This window comes from Callospermophilus lateralis, chromosome 4 (assembly GCF_048772815.1).
Source record: "Callospermophilus lateralis isolate mCalLat2 chromosome 4, mCalLat2.hap1, whole genome shotgun sequence".
Lineage (NCBI taxonomy): Eukaryota > Metazoa > Chordata > Mammalia > Rodentia > Sciuridae > Callospermophilus > Callospermophilus lateralis.
The window spans coordinates 72,438,276-72,452,075 of record NC_135308.1 but is presented as its reverse complement, the minus strand read 5'-3'; the positions used below and the strand labels follow the sequence as shown (position 1 = coordinate 72,452,075).

The 13,800-nt window shown below is 38.3% G+C and overlaps 1 pseudogene; it reads right to left on the bottom strand.

Annotated features, from left to right (window-relative positions):
• LOC143398300 (protein tyrosine phosphatase domain-containing protein 1 pseudogene) overlaps window positions 1-13,800 on the bottom strand; it is a 49,969-nt pseudogene that overhangs the window by 35,737 nt on the left and 432 nt on the right.

Sequence of the window (13,800 nt, the reverse complement as noted above, 5' to 3'; positions counted from 1 at the left end):
GGATATTAGGATCTGATATCTAACTAATTCTATTAGGCCAGCATTACTCTAATACCAAAACCAGAAAAAAAGACATTGCAGGGAAAAAGTACTACAGACTAAACTTTCTCATGAATATAGATGCAAAATCCTCAATAAAATATCAATAAATGGAGTGCAACAATGTATTAAAAGAAGATGACCGAGTGAAATTTGTCCCAGGTTTACAAGTTAGTTCAACATTTTAAAAAAATCAAAGTACTACATCAGTTCAAAGTGATAGAGAAGAAAAAAAAACACAATTATGTCACTATATACCAACAAGGCATTTGTCATATAAAAATCTAGGCATATATTTTACTAAAGGTCAACTTTCAAAAACATTTTAATTCTGTGATACTTATTCTTGAAATAAGCTCACTAACTCTACTTATTTTAAAAGCAGCATGATATACATTTTATAAAACTGTGAATTTATTTAACTAATGATATACATTTACCTTAGTTAGGAATGACTTTCTAGCCCTTTGTATAATTCTAAGTTCAAAATTATTGTTTTTAAAAATTTTATGGGTCTCTCTCTATTATGTTCTTATAAACACTTTTGCTGTTTAGAGTCAATCTGATTCACACTTCCTGGCAGTCCACATAACAATTCACTTGGGTGTTAATTTGGTACTTTTCAGATTTTTCTATAATTTGGCCAAGTATGATGATTTTTTAATTATGGCAATGTACTAGTGTTTTCAAACTGAGATTGCATCTCTCTTTCTTTTCCTTCTGTAAAATTTAATCTGTTATTTCAAAATTCTTTCTTTTTCACCAGCTTTATTTCTGTTTTCTTGGATTTTATATAAGTAGATGCTGTCTCTCTATCCTTCAGCATTTTAGTGATATTTTCTCTCAACTTTTTCCTTGCCATCTTGTAAAATTTATTCCAAGTCACTAATTTTTTTTTACTTTTTGTTTTTTTATTATTTAATTTCTTCCTTAGTAATAATTGGTACTTTCCTGATATGAGTCAAAGACCCAGCAATGAGATTGATACCATAGAAAAAGGTATAAATGGGGAAATGCAAGATCACAAGATTCACTGTTTTGTCAGGAACAAGAATCCATGGCATAGAACACAAATTGTCCCATTTAAGAAAAAATATTTAGAGAACATAATACAAGTACTCATAATTTTTTAGCCAAATTAAATAAAATAATATGTTAATAAATCAAATTTAATTGTCTACAGCTAAATTCCCCCTTATCTCTATGATTAATCAATGGTGAAGCTGATTTGTCAGAAGATTCCAAACATACTATGGATCTTTTAGAGTGATCCAAAACACACAAACCACATCACAATTTTCTGCCAAGTGATGATCATCAAGGCTTGTTGCATTGCTGTTAATCAGATCTGACCAAAAGTGCAGCATGTGTTTCTTTTTGTCATTACAACCATTTGCATTTGTCACCATAGTGATATATAACAGGAAGGACAATTTTGCCCTAACAACAACAAAAAAAAAAATAAGTTAATTTTGCACTCAGGAAATTGCAGTGGGTTGCAGGGAAATAGTAAGTAAGAGTTAACACTATGTGTGCTGAACTACAGGAGGTCACACAGTGCCCAATCATTATGACTGGATTCATATTTCTAATAATGAGCCTGCTGTGTATAATGTTTATTCATTAATAAAGTATTTTACAAACACTGTGACCAAAAGTAGATAAAATTCTTCTACTCTGACTTTAATGGAGGAATAATATTTTATTGGCTTAGTATCTTGTTAAATCTCTATATCCAAGCCAAGAAGGTTTAATTCAAGAGGACTTGTGAGAGCCAATTCAAACCTTGTAAAATAAAGAAACCAAGCAAGGTTGGGAGAGAGAGGGGGAAATCTATACATCAGAACAAATCATCTGGAGCCGCCGGAAAATTGAACAACAACTCTGAGTCAAGATTAGCACATTCACTGGCGGGAACAGATTGGACGGGGTGATTGGTTACTTTTAAGCAGGGTGAACATTTAAACTGATTGGTTCTGGGACCCAAGGTGCCTAGTGCCAGGCGACTCAAAGTCCCAAGTTATCAGACCACCAGGGGAGCCAGTGAGAATGTTTACTGGGGCAGTTCCGGTATTGTCCTAACAGCTACAGAGATCACAGGCTCCGGGAGTAGCAGAGGAATTTAACAATAATAAACATAACAATGGTCTTTTACTTTACAACCCAAGCCTTGCAGTTTAGAAACTTCACAATGTCTGATCTTTTACACTTTTACTCAGGCTCTGGGCTTAGAATCAGCTTAAAAATTTCACCTTTACACTTATAGTTACATTGCACTTTCCATTTAAGAGTAAATATTTATCAGTGTCCACAACATAAAATAAACTTCCCAGAATAATGTTTTGAAGAAAGAAAAACCACAACATGTTCACACATTAAGTAAAATCAGGCAGAAAGAAAATAGGAAGCATAGGGAGCAAAACATGAATAGAGTCTGATAATTTAGCCAGAAAACACTTACAGGCAGTGTTAGATGTACAACAGCTGGGGCACACCCAGGAGCCATTAGAAATACTCCAGAGTGTACAGAGAGATAATGCTTCAACTAACTTAAATCTTGTGAAATTGATAAGATAATTTGGACTTGTTATCTGCAGATGTTAAATTTATGCCCAGCAAACTTGTGAACTCAAATGATTTTCCCAGGAAGCTCAGAGTTTAGTAAGTCTGACCCTACTCTCTACAGTGTGTCATCCTGTTGACCCTATCACAGCAGGTCAGAAATAAACAGCCTTTTTTTCCTTCTCTTCCACTGAGAGGCACACGTTGGAAGGGAATTGGGAATAAAAGTAAGCACTTTTAGTACTTAAGAGTTGATCATTTGAATTTCCTGTGTAGCAGTCTGGCTGGGCACAAATAATTGAGCCACCACCCCAACCCACCCCCAACACCTCCCACCCCCCCTCAACCCCCCCTGCGAGAACTGCACTGGGAACTCCAAAGTAGCTGGCGCCCAAGGCAGCAAGAGCCTCCCTATTGCCCAACAGTAAAGGTCAAATATACAATTCAATCAACCCAGCATCACAGCAATTATATATAGCTTAATTCAAATCATCATCTCAATGGTTAGATGGCATCACCTTTCAACCATTCCCTCTGGCAAATGCCAGGTGTCATTCTGACTGGACTGTGGCTCTCAACATTCCTGTACTCAGAACTTGAACACAGAGGGTTCAAGTAATCCTACAGCGTTAATTCATTTATTCAAAACATAATTCATATAGGATATAGAATAATTTAGAGAGAGTATAACTTCTTACAATAGAACTATTTTCCAAAAAAATCTTGCATCACTATCTTCCAGAATATTAGTTGAGAAGAATATCCATATTCATCATGGTTACAATGATAAATGAGGAAACAAGATTAGTCTAGACCCCAATAGAACATCATTAAATCTAGTACTAATCCATTTCTAGCACTTTTTTTTTGTCCTAGGGATTGAATCTAGGGGAGCTTAATCACTGAGCCACATCTCCTGCCTTACTTATTTGTTTGTTTGGGGTTTTTTGTTTGTTTGTTTGTTTATATCTTGAGACAATGTCTTGATAACTTGCTCAGGGCCTCACTAAATTTCTGATGCTGTCAATGAACTTGAAATTCTCCTTACTTTACCCTCTGGAGCTGTTGGGATTACAGGCATGCACCATCACACCTGGCTCCAACCTTATTTTCAACTACCCAAGAGACAGAGTTTTTCACCTTTCCCCTTAGAGGAAATGACAATAAGAAATAAAAAATTGTTGCCTCATGTAAAATCTATGTGTGTTGTGATGTCAATTAAATTTCTTTATATCATAAAATCACTGTAGTTCTAGAGTTGTTGCTAAGAGTTAGAGTCCTTGCATACAATGTATAAGGTTTTATTCCCAGCAAAGCAAAAACAATATATGTTTTTATTACTTATTAACACAGATGCCAAACACTGTAGTTAGACATGAAAACACAGAATCAATCTTGGACATGAATTTGGGTCTGAGATCTCCACAGTCAACATTTCAAAGTTAAGAATTTAAAAATCTTCTGATTCCAAATGACTTTGGCAGATTTTATTCCAATGAAGTCTCTGAGATTTTTAAAAATTTCTATTATTTTGGGATTAATGATTTTCACTTAGTTCTGTCACAACTGCATCTTTTTCCATATAATCAAATTCTAGTCATTGTGGGAAGATACAAAATGACATGATTTAAAAAAATGTAAAATTAACAAAAACATACTGGACTATTCAGGTATTTTAAATGCAAGGTCATCTGTGAGGAGAGAAACATTAGCTCCACCCAGAACTGGACCCAGTGACCCTCTCATTCTGAACACAAGTCACTCATCAAGGGTTTTACCCTGGAAAAGACAATATTATCTGAGGACTAAAATGGCCAGGTTATGAATGTTGTAAAAGCAATACGTTTGACATTGCTAGATGTTCAAACACATTTCTCAATTAAACAAAACAAGTCAGAATAGTCAAAGTATGAATGACATCTTAAAAGGGAACAAAGACTGTGTTCTTCAGTCTGGATACAACTATGATCATTTCTGCACCTCTGTTTTGGACCAAAATTTTACATGTTTCAATACAAACAAGCTGATGCTGATTTTTTTTTAACTGAGGATCAAACTCATGGGCACTCAACTACTGAGTCACATCTCTAACCCTATTTTGTATTTTATTTAGAGGCAGGGTTTCACTGATTTCCTTAGCAGCTCACTTTTGCTAGACTGGCTTTCACCTCAGATCCTCCTGCTTCAGCCTCCAGAGCCACTAGGATTACAGGCGTGCACCACCACACCCAGCCAAACATGCTGATTCTTTGTGTAATAGTCCAGATTCCTTAAGGTCAGTATCCTCATTTCCAGGATCCTATGCTTGTTTTTTTTTTAACTTTCATTTTATTTATTTATTGTTTTATGTGGTGCTCAGGATCTAACCCAGTCCTCACACATGACAGGCTAGTGCTCCACCACTGAGACACAATCTTATTATTCATTCACAACTTTCTCTTCTCTCAGATAGTCCTTCTCCAACCCATGTAAAAGGCAATAAGAAATCGCAAATTTAGAGTCAAGTTAAAGTTAAGAGCCAGAGACAAAGCAGAGCCCTCTAAAGGTATCAGAATCATAGGCAAGGCAAAAGCACAAAATGGAGAGGAACCCAAATAGAAATAATATCAAGCAACACTAAACACCTAGCAAACAAAAACTTTTACCCTCAGTTCATTATCTTGAAAATCTCTCTCAAGGGAATTGAAAGAAAAGTGACCAAAACACTCACAGCAACCCAGAGATCTTTATTGCAGCAGTGCAACAGAGGAGAAAACAGAGAAAGAGAAGAGAGAGAGAGAGAGAGAGAGCAAGAAAGAGACAGAGAAAGCAAGCGAGATAGCAAGAGAGCAAGGGGCCCGGCAGGAGGGAGTTTTTATAGCCCAAACTAATGAGGTCTCTGGGTCTGCAAGCTGCCTTGTTGGCACAAGAGGGGTAACGTGTTCAGCCTTGAGCAGGGGGTTGAGTGTTCAGCCTTGAGTGGGGGCTTGGGCATTTGGGCTTGAAGCAAATAGTTGATAAAGAACCAGACAGAGGGTTTTTTGAGGCCAGGTCATCCTGCAGCTAACTTTGTTTGGCATGCCCTGCAGACAGCTTACTCAGCCTGTCCTGCACCTAACAGGAATTATTGGCAGACAAGAGAAACTGTAAAGTGTGATTTCTCAGTCTCTGTAACTAACCACATAAAATCGGAGACCAGAAATGTGAATATTACATCTCATTTTTCTTAGGGAAAAATCTTAGGAAATTGGTGGCATAAAGGTACAGGTATGTTACCATCTATCCACAAACATACTTAGGGACCAGATTCTGACTTCTCACATGCCCCAGAGTTAATACCAGCTTTTTTCTGACAGTTGTCAACTGGGTGCAGCTGCCATGACTTTTTTCCTCCCAAGGGACTAGACCACTGTCACACAGGCTGTGGTTTATTGGGACAATCATCTCTGAAATACTGTGGAACAGAGACAGCTTCACGGGCATGTAGCCTATAGAATTTCACAGTGCTTTTTAAATTTTTTTTTTTAAATTTATATATGACAGCGGAATGCATTACAATTCTTATTTTGTATATAGAGCACACTTTTTCATATCGCTGGTTGTATACAAAAGAATTGCAGAGTGCTCAGGATCAGAAAGGCCTCATGGTTTGTTGAATATTCCAGATCCATTTTGACCATAATAGTTTTAAAATTTATTTTTAAATTTTTAAATTGATTAAAATTATTATTAATTTTAAAATTTAAAATAAATGTGAATTAACACATAAAAATATAAGATTAATTAAAATAAACAGGTCTAAGTAACAGACACACCAAGAGAACATAATTCAAAATCTGAATGAAAGTGGGCTTGTGGGTAAATTAAATTACACTAAAAAAAAAAAAAAAAAAGAATAGTGCTTAGTTTTCAACAGATTCTTGAAACTGTGGAAAATAAGGTTTGAACTCAGGCTCTTCCAGGCAATCTGAGTCCTTCTGAACTCTAGATGAAATTGAAATTTTCTGGAGGGCTATAACCTCAAAAGAGAGTAACCCAGAAGTAATCTTAGCCCTAACAAAATTACCACTCAAACAAATTTCTTCTGATTGTATCTGGATTAAGAAATAAAAGGTGGACTTATAAAGAAAGATCATGTCAAGTCAGAACAAAATTTTCACTTTAAAAAAATCTAGCATTCAATCAAAACTTTTAGGCATAATAAGAGACAGGATAAAAGAAACAGGGAGAAAACAGACAATATAAACAGGTTTACAGATGATAAAATTCTATCATAAGCATGCTAGAAAGTTTTGAAACAACCTTTCTGTTGAGAATATAGAAAATTACAAAGAATATTTACTTCTCCTTCTTCAACATTGAGAAAAAGGTAGATGAGCTAAAAAGGCATAGCTTTTTTCTTCCTTTATCTTATATATTTTTTAAATTGAAGTCATGTATTATCCAAGTAATCCTGATCACAAGTAGACAATCCACTTAAAAAAAGTTTATAACATCCAATTTGAAAGAGTTGCCTCCTTGCCAGTTTTGAATTGTTGAGGTCAGTGACACACGGGTACTTCACACTCAAGTATCTTCCTCCTGGGCTTCCATCAGAAAGTCTGGGAGCAACACAAGACATCAGTCTCACAGAGTTGATCAGCAACTGCTGATGAAGAAAAACAAAGTCCTGTCTTCTCTAAAACTTTCTCTTATAAGCAGGAAAAACCTTAAATCACCAAATAAGGGAAAGCAACTTTTTCACTTTAGGATGTAGCAAAAAACTCAGTGCTTCAAAGAAAAGGGTAGAAGCAAAATAAGTGCCTCTTTCTTTCCAAGGTACAAAGATTCATTCTCTTCTAAAGGGTGAAGTAAAAACTCTACCTCTGAAGTAAGTGCAGGGAACTGTCTTGGCCCTATGAACCAACACTACTAACACCAAACAGAAGGCTCCTAAATATGGATGACATGGCACAAAACCACCACCAAAGATCAACTACAGACACATTTCAGAGATCAACTGCTGTGGGGAGGAACACAGAAGCTGAGAAGATCCACATCATTAGTTCAGACACAAAGGGATTTGCTCCCAGTAGAAAAAAAAAACTGTAGTCCTTTTGGGCTACTACTAAATAGAGCAGCTGAACAACAATGTATTTATTTCTCCAAGTTCTTATTCAGAGAATAATAGCAAAGGGAATATTTCCTAACACATTCTATGTGGCAATCATTGCTCTAACACCAGATAAAGGTATAACAGGAAAAGAAAATTACACTCCAACATCCCTCATGAATGTAGAAGCAAAATTCTTAACAAAATATATTAGTAAATAGAGTCCAGTGAAGTATTAAAATAATTATATACAATGAGTAAGTAGAATTTATACTACTTGTATAAGGCTTGTTCAACATTCAAAGCCCTATTCATATAATCCATCACATCAACAAGACAGAAAAGAAAAATCACATGATCACATCAATATATGCAGAAAATATTTTGAAAACTTTAACACCTGCTCATGATAAAAACATCAAACCCTAAGCAACTCGGGGATGTAGTGGGAACTTCCTCACTTGATAAAGAAGTTATACAATAAAACCTGCAAGTAATGGTAGAAAAAACAAAGATACCCACTAAGATCAGAAACAGACAAGGATGTAGGATGTCCCCACTCAACATCCTTTTTACAACATTGAGAAGTCCTTAATGACATAAGACAATAAAAGGAAATAAAGGTGTACCGATTTGAAAGGAAAAAAAAATCTTTGTTTACAGATGCAATAATTATGTATAGAAAAAATCAAAAGAATTAACAACAAAAGAAATAATTCCTGGAAATACAATATGAATACAGCAACATTTCAGGATATATAGTTACTGCAATGAAGTCAATCACTCAAGTATACCAGAAAAGAACAAGCTGCTTTGGAAATTAAAAACACGTTAACATGTACATAAGCACCTCAAAAATTAAGAACTCTGGTATAAATTTAGCAAGATACATATAAGAATTTAAAAAGGAAAACTAAAACTAAGGAAAGATAGCAAAGAACTGAATAAAGAGATACTCTATCACCCTTTTATTTTCTTTATTATTATATTACTTTCAATTCAATTAAAATTTGCCTGTAGTGCCTATATAAAGTAAGGGAGAAAAAAAGAGACACTCTATGTTCATGAGTAAGAAGACTCAATTTTCAATTTTTAAAACATGTGCCATACTGAGTAACATAATAAATCTTGAAGCATTCCTGTTTATCCCAAGACATGGATTATTTCTTCATCCAGCATACAGTAAAATAAGGTATTCTGAGAGTGAGAGAGACCACATTCACAGAATTATTATATTTTTATAATTGTTTCATTTGATTATTCATTGTCACTGTTAATCTTTTACTGTGACTAATTCGTAGGTGAGACTTAATCATAGAGGCAGGTCCATATGGGAGAAAATGTGGTATATTTTAGGCTTGATACTATCCACAGTTTTTAGCATCTGCTGAGGGTCTTAAAAAGTTGTCCCTGTGGACAAGAGGGGACTATTATATCTTCTTCAACCACAATGGGATAAAATTAGAAATCAACAACAGAAACACAACTGGAAAAATCACAAACTTGTGGAACCTAAATAGCACACTTAAACAACCAATGATCAAAGAGATATCAGAGAAAAACTAGAAAATACTTCTGAGAAGAATGAAAATGAAAACACAGCAAGACAAAATTTAGGGCATTTAGTGAGAGCAGAGATAAGTGGAAAATTACAGCTATAAAAAACATACATAAAAAAGTCTCTCACTCGAATTAGCAACCTATATTTGTACCTAGAAATAGAAATACAGAGAACCTAGATATAAAAGAACAAGCTATGCTCAAATCAAGCTGAAGGATAAATCTAATCTTAGATCTAATAACGATAATAAGGATTAGATCTAAGATTAACGACTAGAGCCCAGAAAAGAAAAACAGAGAATATTATTACCTTATCTTTGAAAAGACCAACAAGACCTGATGAATCTTTAGCAGGATGCCCTGGTAGACTCCTGTAATCCCAGCCACTAGGGAGGCTGAGGCAGGAGGATTACAAATTCAAGACCAGCCTCAGCAATTTAGCGAGCCCTAAATTGCCTAATTAGACCCTCTCTTAAAGTTTTAAAAAACGGGGTTGGAAGAGGCTGAGGATGTAGCTCAGTATTAAAGAGCTCCTGGGTTAAAATCCCCAGTAACAAAAACAATTTAAAAGATTGACAAACCTTTAACTAAAGAAATAAGACAAAGAGAAGACACAAATTACTGAAATTAGAAATGAAAATAGAGGCATTGTTGCCAATTCTATGGAATTTTTTAATGTTATTAGAGTACCATGAACAATTGCACACTAAAAAAAATGGATAACCTAGATGAAATATATAAATTCATAGATGTAAGATGCCACACCACACTATGAATGGAAGATACCACATGACACAAATCATTGGAGAGGTTCCGCTTTATTACAAAAGGCTGTGGGTTTATATAGATCTAAGGAGAGGTAGCAGGGCTGAGGTAGATAACAGGTCACCCATTTATTGTCAAGCTCTTCCATATGTCCGTTCTGGAGCCCAAGAAGTTAATTCTTATTGGGGCTAAGTTTTCCCACCTGCAGGATTTGAACATTGGCGTTGGCAGGAACGTTTTGTGCCAGTGAAAGAAAAAAGAGGAGAAAGAGGGTTGTTAGGCACCATGTTGGGGTTTTTCTCTGGGGTGCTGCTGCCATCATATGTTTTCCCAACATTCCTCCCTTTTTGTTTTCTTAGGAATTGGGGCGTCGTTGGTCAGATCTGGCTGCTTCCAGCTATGTGGGGGCGGCGTAGGGCCTAGAAGGGGAAGTGGAGGAAAGTTTGGGGGGCAGGTCTGGGGATATCATGGCAATCAGAAATAAAACCCAGTGGCTATAGACAGCTACTTTGGTAGGGGTAAAGTCTATAAAAGTTCCCTGTTACAAGTCGTCGATGGCATCGAACCAGTCCTGAATGGAGGAGATTGTTGGTATTAGCCACTGGTCCTGTAACAGAGACTCTAGGAAATATTGGAAGCATTGCCTTGACATGGTGTCACCAGCACCTGAAGAAGATCAGAGTGAACAAAAGCAGGATGAAGATAAAGATTAAAGCAAATGTCAGTTTTTGGCAGAAGTTCCATGTTGGGGGACTGACAGAGAAGAGACCAAGGGCCATGAGGAGGCTTAAAAGGACATAAAGGCTCAAGAATCCAGGATGGCAGATTAAGAAGTTCATTGGACTTGTCTCCTGTTGTCCGATGTCCCTTGCATTCCATTGTGCCTGGTAGTGAGCTTCAGCACTGAGTGAGCTGTTCTCTTGAAGATGTTGGGGGTTCATCAGTCATCAGAGGCTGGCAGTGCCTAAGCAGAAGCTGGTTGAAAGTTTGATTAGAAATTTTCTGCATTTGGGTTTGAAGGAACTTCATTATGCAGGGCAAGAGAAAGCAAAAAAAGGAGCATCCCAATAAGGGGCCCTAAGAGAGGTAGCAAGTATGTGGCAAGAGAGGATTGGAAGAATCCCGTTATGGGATTAGAGGAGGTGGGTTTGAGCAATTGGGTGGATAATTCCTGCAATTTAACAACATTTTGTTCTATTAGACCAGGTTCATTAATATAATCCCTGAGAAATAAGCAAGTACCAGGCCAGTGCTTACAGAATTCCTCAGTTTAATCTGCTATGAAGCATAGCATTGCTGAACATAAGTGGGATGAGGTGGCTTGGTTGAATCCAGTAACATTAAGAGCCCAATTACAGCCAGTGAAAGGGCAAATGCCTTGACCCATAAACTGAGAGTGGGTGGTGTCATCCTGGTGTCCTGTTGCTTGGATGTAGAAGTGGTATCTGTGGTTTGAGATAAAAACTTGAGAGAGAATAATGATTAGTAAAAGAAGAAGAGGGTTGGCGAGAAATTTTGAGTTTGGTGGGCCCCAGCATGGTGGAAATATGACTGTATGGGGTCCTGTCTGGCGAGGTTTCAATGACTGAGAATGTAGCTCTCGAAGTAAGACTACATCACCCGGTTGAATAGGGTACGATTTAATTCCTGGTTGTGCTGGAACAGAAGTAACAGATGGTGCAGGAAGACACCAGTCTGCATGTTCTCTTAGGAGTTTGGATAGAAGCATGAGATAGGGCAGGTAGGACACAAGGGGAGGAGGAGTGACAGGAAAGTTTTAGTTGATTAAGAAAGACATCCATAAAACAGCTCAAAGGGGCTAAGGCCTGAGGGGGCTCTAGGGGTTGCTCGAATTTGGGTGAGGGCCAATGGCACAAGATTGGGCCAGGACAGTCTGAGTTCAATAGCAAGTTCAGTGAGATGATCCTTGAGAATGCCATTAGGCCTCTCAACCTTACCCAAGGATTGGGATCAGTGGGGGATGTGGAGCCTCCAAGTGCTTTTAAGGCCTTTGGAAACTAGTTAAACAATCTGAGAAGTGAAGGCTGGACCATTGTCTGACTGGATGGAGGCAGGAAGTTCGAACCTAGGAATGATCTGCTCAATGAGGATTGAGGCTACAGTGTCAGCAATTTCCAATGGTGTCAGCAGTTTTCCTGGAGGTAGGGAAGGCTTCTATCCAACTGTAAGAGAGTGCTATCCTCAAATTACAAACAATTAAATCCTGTGTCAAGGCCTGACCAAAGTGGTAGGGACTGTCCCTGAGGCCTTGGGGTAGGCCTATCCATGTCAGCTGTTGAAACCTAAAGAATGTAGGGTCTTCCCATGTGAAGGCAAAGAGGTAATAAGAGTCAGGATGCAGAGGCACTATAAAGAAATCAGCTTTAAGATCCAGGACAGTAAAGTGAAAGGTCAAAGGGGGATATGAGAAAGAAAAGCATGAGGGTTGGAAACCACCGAGTGGATGGGAATAACTGCCTCATTAATTATCCTGGACTAAGTGATAGGCTCCTGAGGGTTTGCATACCAGAAATATGGGAGTGTTGCAGGGGGAGTCTTAGGGACCCAGAGGAAATTTAGTTTGGGGTTTCAGCTGGATTCAGACTGGCTTGTGGTGGGAGGCTATGACCAGTGTGGAGATGTCCCAGATCTGGGGATTGATTAGGTCAGGGAGCAATGGCACAGTAGGTACTGGTGGGTTATTAGAGAGGGTAAGAATTAAAGAAAGAAGGAGATGGGTGGTAGTACTCTTGGGGTATAGTTGGAGGGTGGCTCCTAGTAATTGGAGAACATCTCTGCCTAGGAGAGGAACTGACAGGATGAAATGACCAGAAGGGTGGGTGAATGGGTGTCCCTCCAGGGCACAGGCCAGCTTTACAGTTCTGTTTGGGGAGAAGGGTTTGTCATTAATCCCCATAACTGAGACCTTGGAAGGAAACAGAGGCCTAGAATGGGCAGGTAAGACAGAATAGGTAGCCCCTGTGTCCACAAGGAAGGTTATGGACTTACCCTCTGCCTGGAGCATTACCCTGGGCCCAGAGAGGGCTGAGGGGGGTCTTTGAATCTGGGCTTCTTCAGTCTTCTGCGAACCCCAAAAGTTCAGGAGAAGGGACTGCCTGACTGGTCATACCCCTGTGTAGAGGCACCGAGGAAGGGCCAGCCATGGGGCAGTCAAACTTCCAATGTCCTGTCTGTTTACAGGTGGGACATGGCCTGGAAAGAGACCATGGGTTTGGGCATTGGCGAGCCCAGTGACCTTCGCATCCATATTTGAGGCAAGCCTCTGGTGGAGAAGAATGCTGATTCCCCTCTGAAACTTTTGCTGGAGATGTAGGCCTCAGGGCTGCTGCCAAGGCCTGAGTTTGGGGTGTTACCTTCTTTTCTGCAATGGGGCCTGCTTTAAAGGCCATTTTCACCATATCTCAGATAGGGGTCTGAGAGTCCTCCTCAGCTTATTTGAGCTTTTTCTAATATCATGAGCTGATTGAGTAATGAAACGTGTTGCTAACACTGTACCCCTGGTGGGAGACTCAAGATCCAGCCTAGTGTATTTGGTGAGAGCCTCTGTAAGGCGGTTGAGAAATAAGGCTAAATTTTCATCAGGATTCTGGGTAATTTCCCTCAGTTTATCAAAGTTAACTACCTTATTAGAAACTGCTTGCATGCGTGCTATAAGATATTGGACCATGCGAGCACAGTGATGGCGACCTTGTTGGCCACCTTGATAGTCCCAGTTAGGTTGAGTTATGGGATAGGACATGCACTGGGACTATCCCTTCAGCACCAGCTACTTCCCTGAGAAG